This window comes from Orcinus orca, chromosome 1, assembly GCF_937001465.1.
Source record: "Orcinus orca chromosome 1, mOrcOrc1.1, whole genome shotgun sequence".
In the NCBI taxonomy this organism is placed as follows: Eukaryota; Metazoa; Chordata; class Mammalia; order Artiodactyla; family Delphinidae; genus Orcinus; species Orcinus orca.
In genome coordinates, this window is record NC_064559.1 from 105,186,239 (window position 1) to 105,207,760 (window position 21,522).

At 47.2% G+C, this 21,522-nt stretch overlaps 5 non-coding genes across 5 annotated transcripts; 3 read left to right on the top strand and 2 right to left on the bottom strand.

The window, feature by feature from the left end:
- Window positions 1–1,362: 1,362 nt before the first annotated feature.
- TRNAQ-CUG (transfer RNA glutamine (anticodon CUG)) lies at window positions 1,363–1,434 on the top strand. The gene has a single exon. It is a non-coding gene; the product is annotated as a tRNA-Gln (tRNA).
- Window positions 1,435–6,936: 5,502 nt separating this feature from the next.
- On the bottom strand, window positions 6,937–7,101 carry LOC125962784 (U1 spliceosomal RNA). Its single transcript, XR_007474535.1, has one exon. It is a non-coding gene; the product is annotated as a U1 spliceosomal RNA (small nuclear RNA).
- A 4,638-nt stretch (window positions 7,102–11,739) lies between these two features.
- LOC117198780 (U1 spliceosomal RNA) lies at window positions 11,740–11,903 on the top strand. Its single transcript, XR_004480028.2, has one exon. It is a non-coding gene; the product is annotated as a U1 spliceosomal RNA (small nuclear RNA).
- Window positions 11,904–17,406: 5,503 nt separating this feature from the next.
- On the bottom strand, window positions 17,407–17,478 carry TRNAQ-CUG (transfer RNA glutamine (anticodon CUG)). Its single transcript has one exon. It is a non-coding gene; the product is annotated as a tRNA-Gln (tRNA).
- Window positions 17,479–19,412: 1,934 nt separating this feature from the next.
- On the top strand, window positions 19,413–19,486 carry TRNAN-GUU (transfer RNA asparagine (anticodon GUU)). The gene has a single exon. It is a non-coding gene; the product is annotated as a tRNA-Asn (tRNA).
- The last annotated feature ends 2,036 nt before the right edge of the window (window positions 19,487–21,522 follow it).

Genomic DNA, 21,522 nt, shown 5'->3' on the forward strand with positions numbered 1-21,522 from the left:
ATTTCTTTTCTTCCTGTATCAGCCAGAGACCCCTTGTGGTCCTTGCACTCATAAACCTTGACTGACCTTGAAGTTCTCCTGGAGGAGCGCTTCGTGTTGTTTGTTGCCGCCCAACTTCTTGATTTTCCAGAAGGAAGTTTCATCTTCTCCTCAGCCCGGTGCTGTGAACTTCCTGCTGGTAACAAGGGCCTCCTTCCTCCTTGAGTCAACTCTTGTCCAGTCCCTGGGACGTCTCCCAGCAACACTGGGCATCTTACTGACTCTGTTTTTTGGCCGACGGCTCTTTTCTTTTAATGCGAATTTTTCTGTTCTGTGTATTGGATAAGGGGAGGAATGGCTTTGGGAGAAAATGAAGAAGTAAAGGGGAAATGAAACAACGCAGATTATTATTTTGAGACATAGTGTGGACTTATACCTATTACACATGTGAATATTTAGTGTGGTGGTATTTTGTGTACATAAATACTGTATACACTGTCAGACAACTCGGATGCACGTGCTCTATGACCCAGCAATGAGTGCTCTTGGGTACCTGGGTATGTGTACACTTCTTTTAAGCCGTGCAACTTCTGGGTCATGATATATTAAGAAATTGGAATGAAACTGACTTGCCCACGCTGTGAGGAAAGAGTCTGTGACTGCCGAAGTGTCAGAGCGCTGCCTTGTGGCCTCCACAGCATGTCGTTGATTTTGAGTCACCCCTGGTGAGTATGGCCTGGTTTGTCTCAGTGTTTGGTGTAAACGTTAATTTTCACTTGCGCGGTAAATCTAACGAAGCTACAGTGGTTGTAAGAAAAACTTAGCCCCCCTTCATCAGAAGTGTATGAAGAAGAAAAGGAGAGGTCTCCTGCCTCCCATGCCCACTCCACTGCGGACACACTTTATATATTACACGTAGGAGGTGGTGGCAGCTTTGGAGTGTCATCGGTGCTGTGTAGCCAAGGGACCCAGGAAGTCCCAAGTCCTGCCCTGACAATCGTCTGCCCTCTCTGGGCAATGGGAAAAGTGTGAAGGCGAAGAAAAGTAACACTATTATCTGCAGAAATTTTACCTCAGGATGGGACACTCTGGCAAAGTGAGGCAGAATATGTGGTTTATGATGGAGACTTTCAGGGGCTCTTCCCTGGCCCGAAGCCCAAAGTGGATTTTACCTCGTTTTCTGAGGTGCAAGTGAACTGAGAGAAGTCAATCAAAGGAGAGGAGCAGAGAGAAAGCAAGACGGAGGACCACCCACGCGGGTCAACCGTATTCAAGTCTTGTCGGGACCGTAGAAGAAATGCCCTGGGATTATCGCTGGGACGCGTGGAGGCTGAATAAGTACTTCCCCATCTCTGGCGGCATAGAGCGAGCACGTTTCGAGCAGGTTCCATGGTGTAATGGTGAGCACTCTGGACTCTGAATCCAGCGATCCGAGTTCAAATCTCGGTGGGACCTTTCTGCTTAGTTAGAAGAAGGACTTTTTTACTCCTCAGATGGGACGTGCTTTCCCGCTCCCGCGTCCCGGAGAGGCGCGGTCCGCGCGCTCCACGCGGACGTGGAGGGCAGGTGAGGGGACGAGCCCGCGGCGTCCCCGCTGGACCCTGGCGACTCTGCCCGTCGCTGGCCACCGGAGGCCCCGGCCCCGCCGCCCAGGGGCGCAGCGACCGAGCCGGTGGCACCCCCTCGTCGGGTCACCCTGGGTCTCGGGGGCAAAAGGCAGAGGCTGCGCCCACTGACTCCTGCCCCGCGAGAGGGGTTCGCACCGCACGTCCTGTAACTAACTGCGCGCTTGTCCCTGTGAGTAAAGGGTCGCGGTGCGGGGCTGTGACGTCGCTGAGCAGCCAGGGTGACAGCGTCTTAGCTTTCGGGTCGAGGGTTCCAGACCTGGATGGGAAGTACTGTATTGTATTCAGGTGCCCTATTTATTATTCCGAATATCAATGGATCCTATCCCAGTTTATACCCATTTTATTCAGAACTGCTCGCTCCTAAGTCTCCGTTGGACACGAAAAGCTGCTGTTAGGCTAAGATTTGAACCTTCACTCCAGGAAACCTCGTCCTTTCTTTCCAAGCTCAGCCAGAAAGGGGAGCCCCGGCCGCGGATTCCGGCGTCTGAGGAGACTCCAAGTCCCTGACCCACGGCCGCCCGGCCCGGCTCCTCCGGGGCCGAAGGTGAGACGAGCCGGGGCCGCTCCGAGTCCGGGACCGGCGGGCGCCCCTTCGTCCTGCCGCGACTCTGCTCCACCGAGAAGACGCCCCAGGACGTGACCGGATGGAAACACTTTTGTCCTCTACTGCTCGGTAGAAGCGTATGGATGAGGCTTGTGATGGACTTGAATAGCTAATTAAAACGTTCTCTTCCAGGTGCTAAGGAGCATCTCTCTGAGTTTGAGATTTTGGAACTTTCAGAGGTTACGAAGGACCGAACGACACAGGTGTCTTTGGAGGACTTGACGAGAAAGGTGTGAGGCCGGCGAAAAGATCCGAGGAAGGGCAAGAGCAGGAAAGAGGAGAGAATGACACAGAAGGGAGAAAGGGGCTGGAAGGGAGAGGAGCTGGGCGGGCACTGCAGCGGGGGCAGTCGCTGGGTTTGGGCGACCACAGCTCCTCACTCTGGAGCGCTCCCACCCTTTACCGACCTACCCGAGAACCCGGTTCCACCCCAAATCGCCAAGCTGCTTGCCTGGCATTTGTTCTTGCAAAGTTTCCTTCGCCGTTGGGTTTGGAGGGGTGAGGTGGGCTGTGTTGGTTTGCAAGCCAGTGGAAGTCCTGGCGGCTGCCTTGGAGACGACTGGCGGGTAGGGAAACACACAAACTCCACTCTTCCCTTTGCAGGCCGGTCTGCAGGGCCTGGGGTGGGAAACTGGAAAATCAGAGTCTCAATATTTATTTAGAGATAAGGAGATAAATAGCCAAACAGTAGGTTATGTGAGTTGAAAGTGGTTATCCCTGGAAAAAAAGAAATGTGGGATGGGATCAGGGGACTGCTGTTTCCCATAACAAGTTTTGGGGCATATGTAACTTTGTACCACATGTATGATATTTTTAAAGTTCATTGCTTGTATTTTGAATATAAATTTTTATGTAGTCATATGTATCACTCTTTTAAAATTCTGGGTCTTGTGTCATGTGTAGAAATGTTTTCCACTGTAAAATCATGATTTTTATTTTTTTTTACATTGGGGCATTCTTGAAGCAAGGAATTGGACCATTATTCCCCCTTTGATGAGCTGATCACATGAGCTAATATACTTGCAGATCCTCCCAGCCCAGGAGGTTACTGCTGGTCAGAGAGGATTGCTTTACTCTCTCTAGGAGGGTCCACAGCCACTCAAAAGTATCAGTAACTTAAATAAAATCCCACCGAGTCTTTATGCAGTGCTGTGCCCAAAACACAAGAGCTTACACTCAATGATTACATGTTAGTGCCGTGTGCCCAGGCATAGTCTACAAGTTTCACATGGGTTTACTCATTTGATCCTTTCAACAGGCCTATATCATATCATCGTCCTCACTTCCCACATGAGAAAACTGAGGCGTGGAAAGGTTAAGTAACTTGTCTCATCGCTCAGTCAGTGAGCGGGATTTGAAAGCAGGAATCTGAACGGAAGCCCGCCTGGCTCCACAAGATACGCTCCCAATCAAAGAGGAACAAAAATGGTAAAGATGCTTGACAAGAAATTTAAGTCTGTATATTTCTTTTGAAAAAAACACCAAGGAGGAGTCACGTAACGGGCATAAAACTGTCCTAAATATCCTCATGACCCACCTGCCTCCCAAACATCCTTCTTATCCCAACAGCTGCTCCCCGCACATCTCCAACTTAAACACAATTCCTGCCAGAACTAGGTTTTTCCTTCCCTTTATCTTTTCCTCTCACCTACGCCATACTTCTTCCATAGCTATTCTGTTCCTTCACTTCCAGGTCATTCATTTTCTTTAAATTTAAAAATGTTAAATATATATATAAAGAAGTAAATAAGCAGCCATCCATAGTCCCACCTCCTGGAATTAACTGCTGGTAACATCTTTACGTATTTTTCTTCGATTCTATTTTTAAGTTACTCTAATTTTTGCAAAAATTATATATGCTTATTATGTAAAATTCAAATGATGCAGAAAATGCAAATATGTAAAATTTTGAAACATCTGAAATTCAAAAATAACTTCTGTTAAGGTAGGTAAATATTGATGGAGTCATTTTGGTATATCTATATCTATATTTGTTTTTATAAAATTGAGCTCTTATAGATTCTAGTTTTATTTTAAAGTATCCAATTTAACAGTGCATAAAGTTAATGGAAGAAAAAGATACAAAAATGAAGAAATTGCTGAAATTTCAATCAAATTGTTTACCACAAGAGAGAGATTTTTCTAAAAGAACCCTCTAAGGCTAATAATAATAATGATAATAATTAAGACATGAAAATTTGGAATGATTCTTATTACTTTTTAAAATCAAATTTCTTGAGTTGTAATTTGAAAATAATACAATGCATCCATTTCAAGTTTGATGACTTTTGACAGATGAATGTACCCACGTAACCACTACCCTGTTCAAGAAGGAAGAACATTTCCAGTACTCCAAAATGTCCTCTGCCGTCGATCCCCCTACCACTTCCTGTCCCACGAAATCAGTGATCTAGTTCCTGTCACTATGGATTAGTTTTGCCTGTTCTAGAAATTCACATAAATGGAACCACAGACTATGTACTCTTTTCATCACTCAGCATGATGTTGTCGGGAGTAATGCATATTGGGGCCCTGTATCAGGAATCTGTTTCATTTCATCAAAGAGTAGTTAGTATTCCTTTGAATGAATATATCACAATTATATCCGTTCACCTCGTGCTGGACATTTGCATTGATGAACAAAGCTGCTATAAACAAGTCCCGTTTGTGGGCATATGTTTCATAAATTCCATATAAAATCTTTTCTTCTTTAATACGAATTTATTTTGTGAATGGATGTTACATCCGCAAATACAAAATGTATTCAAATGTTACAAAAACCTGAAGTACAAGCTTATCTTTGATTGTTTCCTATCAGGACATACTTAATATAAGCCACACACTATGCTAGGTGTGTTATTAGATTATCTCATTTAATCTACACAAGTTCACGAAGTACGTAATATTATTTTCATATGACGCTTGCAAAATCGGCCTAGCAAATCGGAGTTGGCCCAAGCTCCAACAGAAGGCACCAGGACTGAAAAGGAGCCCTCCCCCGGAGCACCCCCCCCCCCCCCCGCGAGGTTGGGCTCCTAACCCCCGAGGCAACCCAATGTCTTCGTAATAACCTCGCTATGTCTGATAGGCCTGGAAACCAATATCCAAGCAGTTCCTAGTCCCGGTATTTATTGTTCGGCTTCTTTTGGTCAGAAACTCCTCGATCCGGGATCCAGAGCATAATACTGTGGACAACCTTGAGACTAAGGAAATCTGTTAAAAACTCTAAAAACCCGTTCTCTCATCAGTAGGGCATTGAAAGTTAACTTTCGTCTTGGTTCAGCTATTTTATATTTGAGCAGGGAAAACGCCCGCTGCTGGGGAGAAGAGCACTTTTGTTTTTTACTTTCACTTCCAATGATCTACATACTCGACCTGGGTCCTGTGCTTCTCAGTTAGTTTTCTTTGGACCTAGTTTTCTTTAGACCTACCCTTAAGTATCACCCCTTCCCCCACCTCCATCTCCATCTCCACCTCCACTCGCCCATCTTCACTCCCCCTCTTCCTGACAGCACCCCCACGGGTCGCAGAGGCTTCCGGAGCTCAGCGGATCTAGGAGTGCCGTCCGCGAGGTAGCCACGCGGGGGCGACAGTCTTTTCGTCCATGGTCCCACCTTGACTGTTTGGCCCAGCAGATTCTGTTTGCCAGGACTTCGTGGATCAGCAGTGACGGTGAAGCAAGGGAATACCACATCCTGGGAAAGGAGTTTGTGAAAAGCCCACAACTGCCAACGCTGGGCCTGGGGTTTTTTCCTAAACTGTAGTTCAATAGGGAAAAAACTAAAACTACTCCTTAGTAAATGAAAAAATGTTATGTACAACTCCTGCGGCTACTTACCGAAAACGGATGTGAAGGTAATTTCTGAACTTGCCAGGCCAGTGAAGCAGATCTCGTGCAAACTGAAGACTGAAAGAGAACTGCTGTTTTTTGTCTATGCAAGTAAGTAGTGAGAGAAGGACTGAAAAGAAAGGCTAAAGGAAGGAAAAGGAACAGGACTGAGAAATACGAAGAGACTGCTTGAGACGGAAAAAAGGAATGAGTAGGCGGGTACCTACCGAAATCCCCAGCCATGATTGCAAACGATGCAGCTGATCACTTCAGAATATTACTTCAGAATTACAAAAGCATGGAACCGGTCAGAAGCGCATCTATCTGCTCTTTGGCTTACTCACCACACAAACCGGTAAAAAACCGGTTACGCGGCCCCCGGTTATTTTCTTCGGGTGCGTTCGCGCAGCGAACGCTGACGTCCCAGTGTAGATCTAAACTTTAACCACAGTTGCGTTTCACGTCGTTTACACACGAAAAGCGTTCTGCGTACCGCAAAGCACAGCCGTGGTTTCGTACGACAGCCCGAATTTTCGCCGCTCAGCGGTAAAAAACTCAGTACACCACATACAGGCGAGTCGCGCGGGCGCCGCCATTTTCAGCGCAGTAACGCTGGGATCGTATTCCAGTGATAACAACCGAAACCCTCACGAGACCAAATCGCGTTTTTAGTAACTCAGCTGCCGGCACTTTATAGAACGTACTGCTAACAGCTAAACCCAAGCGCAGTCTCCAGTCGAGTCGCACTCACGTGTTCAGCACGTAAACAAACATCATAACTGACTACACAGCCAGGTACGTCACAGCACCGCTCCAACAACAACAATCTATAAACCACGAAACTCGGTACACCCCGCACGCAATTCCATAAATCTCATTTTATACCTCATAAATATCAGGGGAGAGCGCGAACGCAGTCCCCCACTATCACAAATTTTGCAGTCGAGTTTCCCACATTTGGGGAAATCGCAGGGGTCAGCAAATCCGAAGTGCAATGGATAAGCCTCACCCTGGGAAAACCACCTTCGTGAATCATGGTATCTCCTCTGCCAGGTAAGTATGAGCTATAGTAGCTTCGGCCCTGACACACCCTCAGACGCCTTATACTGTACACACACGGTCACTTTCCTCCCCGCAGCCCCGAGCCTTCCTGCCCCTTGCAGACAGCTGATCCATGCACTTGCAACCAACAGCCCTCGATTCGCTCCCATACCACGGGACATCATGTGTCTTTCACCACCAGATCACGAACCAGCAGACCCTGCGCTGAGATATCTACATACGACACGCCCCATCCGTCAAGCCAACGGGAATTACCGCTCCCATCCAGCCCACGCCCCGCCCTACTCCGCGCCTCCCTCCTCCCACGCCGTCCAGCCAAGCCTACCAGAGGGCGGGCGCCCTCTGGGGGAAGTGACGTCGACCGCTCGCTCTTTTCCTCCCACCCGCCCCCACCCGCCCCCACCCGCCCCCACCCGTTGGGGCCGTGCGCGCGTGGCTGGCTGCTTAATCTCTGTCCTGCCGAGCACCTGTCTGGCGGCCTGCTGAAGCCTGAGCACCTTTTGGGAACTGTAACGGCTTTCAATGCGCAGAATAGAGAACATTCAGGAGTCCAGGGGAAACCGGTTCCTTTCAAATCCAGTTGTCTTTGTGATGTACTATTGTGTGTACGTCTAGTAAAACGCATTAACCATTATGACTGGCGGTGAACTCTATTCCATTCTTGAAAGTTCAATTTCGTTCATCGGAAATTTCATTCCTTTTATTCCCCGTCTTCAGGTGTTGTTTTGACTCTGTCCTTGAACAGATTTTAACACCTATCTGCTACCCTCTGACTTCGGAGTCAAATACCTTCTTTAACACAGGTTCATTTGTTAATTATTTTAGGTCTAAGTAAAAAGAGAGTCTTTCATTTTGAAATGTCACTTTTCCATAAATTATTGTTTTTCATGTGTGCAGAGAGCATGGCCTAGGGGTCATTAACTTACTGAGCTCACTGGGCAGGATGTGGCTCTCATGCCAGGATTATTTTATTGTTTTGGGGCATATCTCATGCTCTGTTGCATGGTTTTGTTGCTAAGCAGGCCTGCTTGGTTTTGTGGTTGAGCAAACCCGCTTTCTTGAGTGATCATTAACTTTCGGGGGTCTCCCATACTTTTTTCTTTACCAACAAACCCCTGGTGGGATTAACTATTTAATTACCTACTTTGTCCCTTTACTCTGTCCCTATCACTATCATATAAGTTAGTTTCAAGTTACCAAAATTTGGAGAGACTAATAGCCTTTCTTTCTTTTTTAAAAAAATTTTATTTATTTTTGGCTGTGTTGGGTCTTTGTTGTTGTATGCGGACTTTCTCTAGCTGTGGACAGCGGGGGCTACTCTTCATTGCAGTGCGCGGACTTCTGATTATGGTGGCAAGGGCTCTCGGTTTGCGGGCTTCAGTAGTTGCAGCACTGGGCTCCGTAGTTGTGGCGCATGGGCTCTGTAATTGTGGTGCGCGGGCTCCAGAACGCGTGGGCTCTGTAATTTGTGGCACATGAGCTCTTTCACTGAGGCGCACGAGCTCGGTAGTTGTCGTGTGCAGGCTTAGTTGCCCCATGGCATGTGGGATCCCCTACCAGGCATGAAACCCACATCCCCTGCATTGGAAGGAGGATTCTTTACCACTGGACCACCAGAGAAGTCCCAGATCTGTATTTATTTTTGAAATCTTTTTTTTCACCTTAGGTCAAGGAATAATTGTATCATAGCAACCTACGATTGATTCTATCTGACCAGGTGTTTTAAAACTTTTTGAGATTTTTGACAGACTTCCCAAGTATCAAATTCTAACTAAAGTTCTTTTGACCTCCAGCTAACTTTGGGGTGCTTCAAAGGGCACCTGGAACATCCCAAAGAGAGATCCTAAACATACTGGGTTCATTTGATATGTTAAATTACATGGGAAACATTGTCCAAACTCGCTGTTGCCTGTGTCAGCTGGAATCATCAGGCTCTCCCCAATCTTATTGCAGCTGCCAAACAGATAGGAGAAAGGGTTTTGGGTTCTTTTGCTGTCTAGTCTCTCACCTTACTCTATGTCCAAAAAATCCCCTGTGGGAATACTCCCACCTCTAGGCCTTCGGGTCCTGACCCCTCCGTGACATTTTCCATTGCACCCAACTCCAATTCCTGTAGGAGTTCCTTTTTGCACCTCTAGGACCCTCTTCACTCCAGGCCTTGGCAGCCCATACCTTTACAGACTACCTATTGGGCTCGCCACTTCCAAGCAGCCCACATCCTAGGCTTTATAAATGCTCAATCTCAAGGAATACACCCCAACATAGGGAAACTTGTTATAGGACATAAGCTTTATAGACAACAGATCCTCCTCAAGGAGAGTCCTGGCAATGCACTGGCACTGGTTCAAACGTCCCCTATCGGGGACCCCTCACGCAAGGGACTGGGTCGACCTGAGAATTCTGGTTAGGAATTGATGGGAGAGTAGACGACGCTCAAAATCCCATTAGGTAAGAAGTGTATTCAGAGGACACTCCGACCCGCTTTCAACAGAAGCCTCCTGGTAAAATGTCTCTGGGACGCCAGACTTCATTTCTAGGAGTGCTCTCAGTTGCAGGTTACTCAGCATGGGAGGGTCCTCTTCTAAGCCAGAAGAAATACCTCTGGAATGTATCCTTAAAAACTGGAAAATTTTTTTAAATAGATGGGCTGAAAAGGAAAATACTTAAACTCTACCGTAACACGGCCTGGACTTTATATAAGTTGGGGGGGTGGGGGGGGGATGGAGTTAAATGGCCTGAAAATTGGTCTCTAAATTACAATACCATCTTGCAATTGGATCTTTACTGTCGCAAGATGGGAAAATGGACTGAGATTCCATATATCCAAGCCTTCATAGTCCTTTACCAAAACCTGCTCTATGTGACTCCTGTAATCAAAAGCCTGAGGAATCAGAAAGCACTCCTGACATTTCAGATGATCCCCTTCTAAGCTTCCCCAGCTCCCGGGGGTGGGGGTGGGGCGCGGGGAGCCAAGTTTCCCCTGCTTCTCCGGAGGCACCTACTTCTCCAGATCCTCTGACCAATCCCAAACTCCACCTTCCTATGTCCCTTTATACCCGCTGTTACCCCAGGAGGGAGAGACTAGTCACTCCGGAGTAACTCATAGTGGAACTTCCTATCACCCAGGATCGGGAAAAGGATGCCCTCTTAGGGAAGTGGCAAATGGCAAAGGGACAATCGGAGTACATGTGCCCTTTTCTTTAACCGATTTAGCCCAATGCAAACAGAGAACGGGCCGATTTTCTGAACACCCTAGTAAGTTTGTTGAAGGGTTTCAGGCCCTAACTGTGGCCTTCGATTTAACTTGGAAGGATGTCCAAACAGTCCTATCAACTTTCTGTGCCCGTGAGGAAAAACAGAATTGGGCAGCAGCACAGGGGCACACTGACCAGCTTGCCAGGGACCAGCCTGAACATTTTGTTATGGGTGGAGACACAGTCCCAAATCAGAAGGCTTGTTGGAGTTATAATTCCCGGGAGGGAACAGAAGCCAGGAAACACACGATACAGTGTGTATTAGAAGGGATGAGAAAGTGTATCAAAAAGCCAGATAAGGGCTTCCCTGGTGGCGCAGTTGTTGAGAGTCCGCCTGCCGATGCAGGGGACACGGGTTCGTGCCCCAGTCCGGGACGATCCCACATGCCGCGGAGCGCCTGGGCCCGTGAGCCGTGGCCGCTGAGCCTGCGCATCCGGAACCTGTGCTCCGCAACGGGAGAGGCCACAACAGTGAGAGGCCCGCGTACCACAAAAAAAAAAAATAAATAAATAATAATTAATAAAAATAATTTACAGAGAAAGGTAAAATTATGAGTCGCGTAGTGATAACAAATGAACCTGTGTTAAAGAAGGTATTTGACTCCGAAGTCAGAGGGTAGCAGATAGGTGTTAAAATCTGTTCAAGGACAGAGTCAAAACAACACCTGAAGACGGGGAATAAAAGGAATGAAATTTCCGATGAACGAAATTGAACTTTCAAGAATGGAATAGAGTTCACCGCCAGTCATAATGGTTAATGCGTTTTACTAGACGTACACACAATAGTACATCACAAAGACAACTGGATTTGAAAGGAACCGGTTTCCCCTGGACTCCTGAATGTTCTCTATTCTGCGCATTGAAAGCCGTTACAGTTCCCAAAAGGTGCTCAGGCTTCAGCAGGCCGCCAGACAGGTGCTCGGCAGGACAGAGATTAAGCAGCCAGCCACGCGCGCACGGCCCCAACGGGTGGGGGCGGGTGGGGGCGGGTGGGGGCGGGTGGGAGGAAAAGAGCGAGCGGTCGACGTCACTTCCCCCAGAGGGCGCCCGCCCTCTGGTAGGCTTGGCTGGACGGCGTGGGAGGAGGGAGGCGCGGAGTAGGGCGGGGCGTGGGCTGGATGGGAGCGGTAATTCCCGTTGGCTTGACGGATGGGGCGTGTCGTATGTAGATATCTCAGCGCAGGGTCTGCTGGTTCGTGATCTGGTGGTGAAAGACACATGATGTCCCGTGGTATGGGAGCGAATCGAGGGCTGTTGGTTGCAAGTGCATGGATCAGCTGTCTGCAAGGGGCAGGAAGGCTCGGGGCTGCGGGGAGGAAAGTGACCGTGTGTGTACAGTATAAGGCGTCTGAGGGTGTGTCAGGGCCGAAGCTACTATAGCTCATACTTACCTGGCAGAGGAGATACCATGATCACGAAGGTGGTTTTCCCAGGGTGAGGCTTATCCATTGCACTTCGGATTTGCTGACCCCTGCGATTTCCCCAAATGTGGGAAACTCGACTGCAAAATTTGTGATAGTGGGGGACTGCGTTCGCGCTCTCCCCTGATATTTATGAGGTATAAAATGAGATTTATGGAATTGCGTGCGGGGTGTACCGAGTTTCGTGGTTTATAGATTGTTGTTGTCGGAGCGGTGCTGTGACGTACCTGGCTGTGTAGTCAGTTATGATGTTTGTTTACGTGCTGAACACGTGAGTGCGACTCGACTGGAGACTGCGCTTGGGTTTAGCTGTTAGCAGTACGTTCTATAAAGTGCCGGCAGCTGAGTTACTAAAAACGCGATTTGGTCTCGTGAGGGTTTCGGTTGTTATCACTGGAATACGATCCCAGCGTTACTGCGCTGAAAATGGCGGCGCCCGCGCGACTCGCCTGTATGTGGTGTACTGAGTTTTTTACCGCTGAGCGGCGAAAATTCGGGCTGTCGTACGAAACCACGGCTGTGCTTTGCGGTACGCAGAACGCTTTTCGTGTGTAAACGACGTGAAACGCAACTGTGGTTAAAGTTTAGATCTACACTGGGACGTCAGCGTTCGCTGCGCGAACGCACCCGAAGAAAATAACCGGGGGCCGCGTAACCGGTTTTTTACCGGTTTGTGTGGTGAGTAAGCCAAAGAGCAGATAGATGCGCTTCTGACCGGTTCCATGCTTTTGTAATTCTGAAGTAATATTCTGAAGTGATCAGCTGCATCGTTTGCAATCATGGCTGGGGATTTCGGTAGGTACCCGCCTACTCATTCCTTTTTTCCGTCTCAAGCAGTCTCTTCGTATTTCTCAGTCCTGTTCCTTTTCCTTCCTTTAGCCTTTCTTTTCAGTCCTTCTCTCACTACTTACTTGCATAGACAAAAAACAGCAGTTCTCTTTCAGTCTTCAGTTTGCACGAGACCTGCTTCACTGGCCTGGCAAGTTCAGAAATTACCTTCACATCCGTTTTCGGTAAGTAGCCGCAGGAGTTGTACATAACATTTTTTCATTTACTAAGGAGTAGTTTTAGTTTTTTCCCTATTGAACTACAGTTTAGGAAAAAACCCCAGGCCCAGCGTTGGCAGTTGTGGGCTTTTCACAAACTCCTTTCCCAGGATGTGGTATTCCCTTGCTTCACCGTCACTGCTGATCCACGAAGTCCTGGCAAACAGAATCTGCTGGGCCAAACAGTCAAGGTGGGACCATGGACGAAAAGACTGTCGCCCCCGCGTGGCTACCTCGCGGACGGCACTCCTAGATCCGCTGAGCTCCGGAAGCCTCTGCGACCCGTGGGGGTGCTGTCAGGAAGAGGGGGAGTGAAGATGGGCGAGTGGAGGTGGAGATGGAGATGGAGGTGGGGGAAGGGGTGATACTTAAGGGTAGGTCTAAAGAAAACTAGGTCCAAAGAAAACTAACTGAGAAGCACAGGACCCAGGTCGAGTATGTAGATCATTGGAAGTGAAAGTAAAAAACAAAAGTGCTCTTCTCCCCAGCAGCGGGCGTTTTCCCTGCTCAAATATAAAATAGCTGAACCAAGACGAAAGTTAACTTTCAATGCCCTACTGATGAGAGAACGGGTTTTTAGAGTTTTTAACAGATTTCCTTAGTCTCAAGGTTGTCCACAGTATTATGCTCTGGATCCCGGATCGAGGAGTTTCTGACCAAAAGAAGCCGAACAATAAATACCGGGACTAGGAACTGCTTGGATATTGGTTTCCAGGCCTATCAGACATAGCGAGGTTATTACGAAGACATTGGGTTGCCTCGGGGGTTAGGAGCCCAACCTCGCGGGGGGGGGGGGGGGGTGCTCCGGGGGAGGGCTCCTTTTCAGTCCTGGTGCCTTCTGTTGGAGCTTGGGCCAACTCCGATTTGCTAGGCCGATTTTGCAAGCGTCATATGAAAATAATATTACGTACTTCGTGAACTTGTGTAGATTAAATGAGATAATCTAATAACACACCTAGCATAGTGTGTGGCTTATATTAAGTATGTCCTGATAGGAAACAATCAAAGATAAGCTTGTACTTCAGGTTTTTGTAACATTTGAATACATTTTGTATTTGCGGATGTAACATCCATTCACAAAATAAATTCGTATTAAAGAAGAAAAGATTTTATATGGAATTTATGAAACATATGCCCACAAACGGGACTTGTTTATAGCAGCTTTGTTCATCAATGCAAATGTCCAGCACGAGGTGAACGGATATAATTGTGATATATTCATTCAAAGGAATACTAACTACTCTTTGATGAAATGAAACAGATTCCTGATACAGGGCCCCAATATGCATTACTCCCGACAACATCATGCTGAGTGATGAAAAGAGTACATAGTCTGTGGTTCCATTTATGTGAATTTCTAGAACAGGCAAAACTAATCCATAGTGACAGGAACTAGATCACTGATTTCGTGGGACAGGAAGTGGTAGGGGGATCGACGGCAGAGGACATTTTGGAGTACTGGAAATGTTCTTCCTTCTTGAACAGGGTAGTGGTTACGTGGGTACATTCATCTGTCAAAAGTCATCAAACTTGAAATGGATGCATTGTATTATTTTCAAATTACAACTCAAGAAATTTGATTTTAAAAAGTAATAAGAATCATTCCAAATTTTCATGTCTTAATTATTATCATTATTATTATTAGCCTTAGAGGGTTCTTTTAGAAAAATCTCTCTCTTGTGGTAAACAATTTGATTGAAATTTCAGCAATTTCTTCATTTTTGTATCTTTTTCTTCCATTAACTTTATGCACTGTTAAATTGGATACTTTAAAATAAAACTAGAATCTATAAGAGCTCAATTTTATAAAAACAAATATAGATATAGATATACCAAAATGACTCCATCAATATTTACCTACCTTAACAGAAGTTATTTTTGAATTTCAGATGTTTCAAAATTTTACATATTTGCATTTTCTGCATCATTTGAATTTTACATAATAAGCATATATAATTTTTGCAAAAATTAGAGTAACTTAAAAATAGAATCGAAGAAAAATACGTAAAGATGTTACCAGCAGTTAATTCCAGGAGGTGGGACTATGGATGGCTGCTTATTTACTTCTTTATATATATATTTAACATTTTTAAATTTAAAGAAAATGAATGACCTGGAAGTGAAGGAACAGAATAGCTATGGAAGAAGTATGGCGTAGGTGAGAGGAAAAGATAAAGGGAAGGAAAAACCTAGTTCTGGCAGGAATTGTGTTTAAGTTGGAGATGTGCGGGGAGCAGCTGTTGGGATAAGAAGGATGTTTGGGAGGCAGGTGGGTCATGAGGATATTTAGGACAGTTTTATGCCCGTTACGTGACTCCTCCTTGGTGTTTTTTTCAAAAGAAATATACAGACTTAAATTTCTTGTCAAGCATCTTTACCATTTTTGTTCCTCTTTGATTGGGAGCGTATCTTGTGGAGCCAGGCGGGCTTCCGTTCAGATTCCTGCTTTCAAATCCCGCTCACTGACTGAGCGATGAGACAAGTTACTTAACCTTTCCACGCCTCAGTTTTCTCATGTGGGAAGTGAGGACGATGATATGATATAGGCCTGTTGAAAGGATCAAATGAGTAAACCCATGTGAAACTTGTAGACTATGCCTGGGCACACGGCACTAACATGTAATCATTGAGTGTAAGCTCTTGTGTTTTGGGCACAGCACTGCATAAAGACTCGGTGGGATTTTATTTAAGTTACTGATACTTTTGAGTGGCTGTGGACCCTCCTAGAGAGAGTAAAGCAATCCTCTCTGACCAGCAGTAACCTCCTGGGCTGGGAGGATCTGCAAGTATATTAGCTCATGTGATCAGCTCATCAAAGGGGGAATAATGGTCCAATTCCTTGCTTCAAGAATGCCCCAATGTAAAAAAAAATAAAAATCATGATTTTACAGTGGAAAACATTTCTACACATGACACAAGACCCAGAATTTTAAAAGAGTGATACATATGACTACATAAAAATTTATATTCAAAATACAAGCAATGAACTTTAAAAATATCATACATGTGGTACAAAGTTACATATGCCCCAAAACTTGTTATGGGAAACAGCAGTCCCCTGATCCCATCCCACATTTCTTTTTTTCCAGGGATAACCACTTTCAACTCACATAACCTACTGTTTGGCTATTTATCTCCTTATCTCTAAATAAATATTGAGACTCTGATTTTCCAGTTTCCCACCCCAGGCCCTGCAGACCGGCCTGCAAAGGGAAGAGTGGAGTTTGTGTGTTTCCCTACCCGCCAGTCGTCTCCAAGGCAGCCGCCAGGACTTCCACTGGCTTGCAAACCAACACAGCCCACCTCACCCCTCCAAACCCAACGGCGAAGGAAACTTTGCAAGAACAAATGCCAGGCAAGCAGCTTGGCGATTTGGGGTGGAACCGGGTTCTCGGGTAGGTCGGTAAAGGGTGGGAGCGCTCCAGAGTGAGGAGCTGTGGTCGCCCAAACCCAGCGACTGCCCCCGCTGCAGTGCCCGCCCAGCTCCTCTCCCTTCCAGCCCCTTTCTCCCTTCTGTGTCATTCTCTCCTCTTTCCTGCTCTTGCCCTTCCTCGGATCTTTTCGCCGGCCTCACACCTTTCTCGTCAAGTCCTCCAAAGACACCTGTGTCGTTCGGTCCTTCGTAACCTCTGAAAGTTCCAAAATCTCAAACTCAGAGAGATGCTCCTTAGCACCTGGAAGAGAACGTTTTAATTAGCTATTCAAGTCCATCACAAGCCTCATCCATACGCTTCTACCGAGCAGTAGAGGACAAAAGTGTTTCCATCCGGTCACGTCCTGGGGCGTCTTCTCGGTGGAGCAGAGTCGCGGCAGGACGAAGGGGCGCCCGCCGGTCCCGGACTCGGAGCGGCCCCGGCTCGTCTCACCTTCGGCCCCGGAGGAGCCGGGCCGGGCGGCCGTGGGTCAGGGACTTGGAGTCTCCTCAGACGCCGGAATCCGCGGCCGGGGCTCCCCTTTCTGGCTGAGCTTGGAAAGAAAGGACGAGGTTTCCTGGAGTGAAGGTTCAAATCTTAGCCTAACAGCAGCTTTTCGTGTCCAACGGAGACTTAGGAGCGAGCAGTTCTGAATAAAATGGGTATAAACTGGGATAGGATCCATTGATATTCGGAATAATAAATAGGGCACCTGAATACAATACAGTACTTCCCATCCAGGTCTGGAACCCTCGACCCGAAAGCTAAGACGCTGTCACCCTGGCTGCTCAGCGACGTCACAGCCCCGCACCGCGACCCTTTACTCACAGGGACAAGCGCGCAGTTAGTTACAGGACGTGCGGTGCGAACCCCTCTCGCGGGGCAGGAGTCAGTGGGCGCAGCCTCTGCCTTTTGCCCCCGAGACCCAGGGTGACCCGACGAGGGGGTGCCACCGGCTCGGTCGCTGCGCCCCTGGGCGGCGGGGCCGGGGCCTCCGGTGGCCAGCGACGGGCAGAGTCGCCAGGGTCCAGCGGGGACGCCGCGGGCTCGTCCCCTCACCTGCCCTCCACGTCCGCGTGGAGCGCGCGGACCGCGCCTCTCCGGGACGCGGGAGCGGGAAAGCACGTCCCATCTGAGGAGTAAAAAAGTCCTTCTTCTAACTAAGCAGAAAGGTCCCACCGAGATTTGAACTCGGATCGCTGGATTCAGAGTCCAGAGTGCTCACCATTACACCATGGAACCTGCTCGAAACGTGCTCGCTCTATGCCGCCAGAGATGGGGAAGTACTTATTCAGCCTCCACGCGTCCCAGCGATAATCCCAGGGCATTTCTTCTACGGTCCCGACAAGACTTGAATACGGTTGACCCGCGTGGGTGGTCCTCCGTCTTGCTTTCTCTCTGCTCCTCTCCTTTGATTGACTTCTCTCAGTTCACTTGCACCTCAGAAAACGAGGTAAAATCCACTTTGGGCTTCGGGCCAGGGAAGAGCCCCTGAAAGTCTCCATCATAAACCACATATTCTGCCTCACTTTGCCAGAGTGTCCCATCCTGAGGTAAAATTTCTGCAGATAATAGTGTTACTTTTCTTCGCCTTCACACTTTTCCCATTGCCCAGAGAGGGCAGACGATTGTCAGGGCAGGACTTGGGACTTCCTGGGTCCCTTGGCTACACAGCACCGATGACACTCCAAAGCTGCCACCACCTCCTACGTGTAATATATAAAGTGTGTCCGCAGTGGAGTGGGCATGGGAGGCAGGAGACCTCTCCTTTTCTTCTTCATACACTTCTGATGAAGGGGGGCTAAGTTTTTCTTACAACCACTGTAGCTTCGTTAGATTTACCGCGCAAGTGAAAATTAACGTTTACACCAAACACTGAGACAAACCAGGCCATACTCACCAGGGGTGACTCAAAATCAACGACATGCTGTGGAGGCCACAAGGCAGCGCTCTGACACTTCGGCAGTCACAGACTCTTTCCTCACAGCGTGGGCAAGTCAGTTTCATTCCAATTTCTTAATATATCATGACCCAGAAGTTGCACGGCTTAAAAGAAGTGTACACATACCCAGGTACCCAAGAGCACTCATTGCTGGGTCATAGAGCACGTGCATCCGAGTTGTCTGACAGTGTATACAGTATTTATGTACACAAAATACCACCACACTAAATATTCACATGTGTAATAGGTATAAGTCCACACTATGTCTCAAAATAATAATCTGCGTTGTTTCATTTCCCCTTTACTTCTTCATTTTCTCCCAAAGCCATTCCTCCCCTTATCCAATACACAGAACAGAAAAATTCGCATTAAAAGAAAAGAGCCGTCGGCCAAAAAACAGAGTCAGTAAGATGCCCAGTGTTGCTGGGAGACGTCCCAGGGACTGGACAAGAGTTGACTCAAGGAGGAAGGAGGCCCTTGTTACCAGCAGGAAGTTCACAGCACCGGGCTGAGGAGAAGATGAAACTTCCTTCTGGAAAATCAAGAAGTTGGGCGGCAACAAACAACACGAAGCGCTCCTCCAGGAGAACTTCAAGGTCAGTCAAGGTTTATGAGTGCAAGGACCACAAGGGGTCTCTGGCTGATACAGGAAGAAAAGAAATCCGTGGAAAGGACGTTGAGGGATCACAGAATGGCCGGGAAACCCGGAGCGTCCTGCTGAGTGCCAGACCCTGTTCTGGGCGTGGGGACGCAGGGGCGACCATCACGGCGACTGCTGCCGTTGTGGAAATCGCGTGACGGACACAGGAAACCAAAACACCACACCGGCCCCCGGAGGCCTCTCGGGAGGGTGGGCAAAGTCACATTCATTGGGTGTCGGCGAGGAAACCGGAAGAGCCGTCATGGATGCCCACCGGGAGTTCAGCTATCCTTGGACCCCATTCGGTTCAGGCCCGGAGGGTCCCGGCCCGGGCTCCGGGTGTCTCCGGGGGCGCTGGCGTCTGAGGCGAGTGAGGGGCAAGGCGGGGTCAGGCCATTCTGCTGCCCTTTTAGTTTCGGATAAGGCACCTGAGGCACCAGTTTCAAACAGGATAAAGAACATCATTCATCGCTCTAAACTTTCCGTTTTTCCGAGGCTTTCGAACGGGCACCGTTCTCCTGCGGGACAGGCGGCACATCCTGGGAATTAGTAAGTGTCTACTGCAAAGAGAGTCCAGAAAAGGCATGTGCTGTTGTCTCTGTGGCGCAATCGGTTAGCGCGTTCGGCTGTTAACCGAAAGGTTGGTGGTTCGAGCCCACCCAGGGACGGTGGGAGAGTTTTCTTTTCTTTTTTCTTTTCCCCCAGAACCCATCCAGCGTTTTCGGTGCTGAATACCATTCCAGGTGTTCCATGCTGATTATTACCTGCACATCTGCTCCCACAAAGTTTACCGAACTGTGTTCGGGGTCCTGTCCACCTCACCACTGCTGCCAGTCTTGGACCACCCCGACTTTCCAGCTCTATTGTCTATCGTCTCTACTGGACTCCATACGTGCCTAACTCACGACCTCCTGAAAGAGATCAAGGAAGCCACGGTCTGGTGGGATAAAGTCTTTATTCTGCCAAGTCTGTAGACTTGGACAAGAAAGTTATATGTTGTGTGCCTCAAATTTTTCATCTCTGAACGTTAGTACTTGTTCTGTGAATGATGTTATAAGTGAGCTCATCATCATAATTCTCCTCTGCATTGTTTCTGATAAAGGCCTTTCTTCCCTGGTTGTGTATTACTTGGTTTCATGGTTTCACGATGACGAATATGCTGCAACCATCATTATCGTACACACACCTCTGACCACTCGTGCAGGTGTTTCCATAGCTTAGAGAACTGGAAGTGCAAGTGCTACCTTTAGTGTTTCTATGCTTCTAATGTTGGTAAATGCTTCAAATTTTCCTTCCACAGAAGTGGGACTGAATCATATTCCAGTTTATTTTCCAGACTTTCAATGTCCCTTTCTTCATTTACTTGCCAACACAGCAATCTTTGTATACATCTCTGTATGATAGTCTAACTAATAAAGGGAGCAGTGCCCTCCCGACATAACTAAGGGGAAGGACAACAGAGGGACATTGTGGGCATTACACAGAGATATTCTATTGCATACGTTCGAAAGCTCAACATTCAATATTTTTAAAATTCTCCAAGAACTGTAATTGTTTTCTCTGCTGACCTAGCCAACAGGGTCCAGAGAAGACTGCCCAGAATGACCTCTTTGATAACGTCCTGCCAAGCAACTTATCCAAAGAGAAGAATCTCGCTGATCCCAGAGGTTTTTTCCTTCTCCCGTTTTCTCTTTTATTTATAAATTTTGCTTATAATTTTAATTTGATGAAAACAATCTAATGCCTGTCCTTCCTCGTATAAAAAGGGGAATTAGCATGGGAATAAGTGTTTCTATGTTATTCCTTGTCAGTTTTTTGTTTGTTTGTTTGTTTCTGTGTTTTTTGGCTGTGACTATAAAACTTAGCCCATCTAAGACACATCGTGGGAGCCAACAGAATCCTGCCCCCCCCACAGGTTCCTGCTTCAGACCTGGACCCTTAGAGTTATTAGCTCATGTTTGCTCCGTTCTGTTAAATCTCATATGCAGAAATTGAGCATTTTGGCTTTTTCATACTGTGTGGTTACTGGACAAGTATTTTCTCTCTCTCCGTCTCATTTGTGCATCACTAATTTCTCCTCTCAGTGCGGGATTCTGGTTTTAATTCTAGGAAGTGAACGTCTGGGGATAATCCCTGTTGGGTGGTGGTATACAGGGATCTATTCGCTGTTAGGTAGAAGATGACAACTAATCTGGACCATGTGTCTTTCTTGTCTGATGCTTGTCCTGAGGATTCTGGTATTTCCTGGTATGTGACACCACAGCAGTGAGAAGCTGTCCACCTCTTGTCTTTCCACTATTTGGTAAAAACCGCGTGGGCCAAGGCAATCCTTGTCAATAACTGCAAAAGTATAGTAGCTACAATAAGGATGATCTTAATATGCAATGTTTCCCTCAAATGGAGCTCCACAGTAATAAGGGGATTAATACAGGAAGAATATTGAACTTTTAGCATGGAATACGCAGATTTCTTTCATTGGTATACTCAAGATTCTAAATAACTGAAAAAAGTCAAACAAATATCCTTTAGGGATTACTTAAATCAGACTACAGAAAGCAGAGGAAAGACATTTATATCATTACAAACAAGCAACAAAGCCAGCAACATGAGCACTTGTGACAACCCTACAAGTCAAGAGTTAAAGTTTCCAGAACTGTAAGCCAGTTCAGTCCTTAATACAAATGGATGAGGAGCAATGACGTCA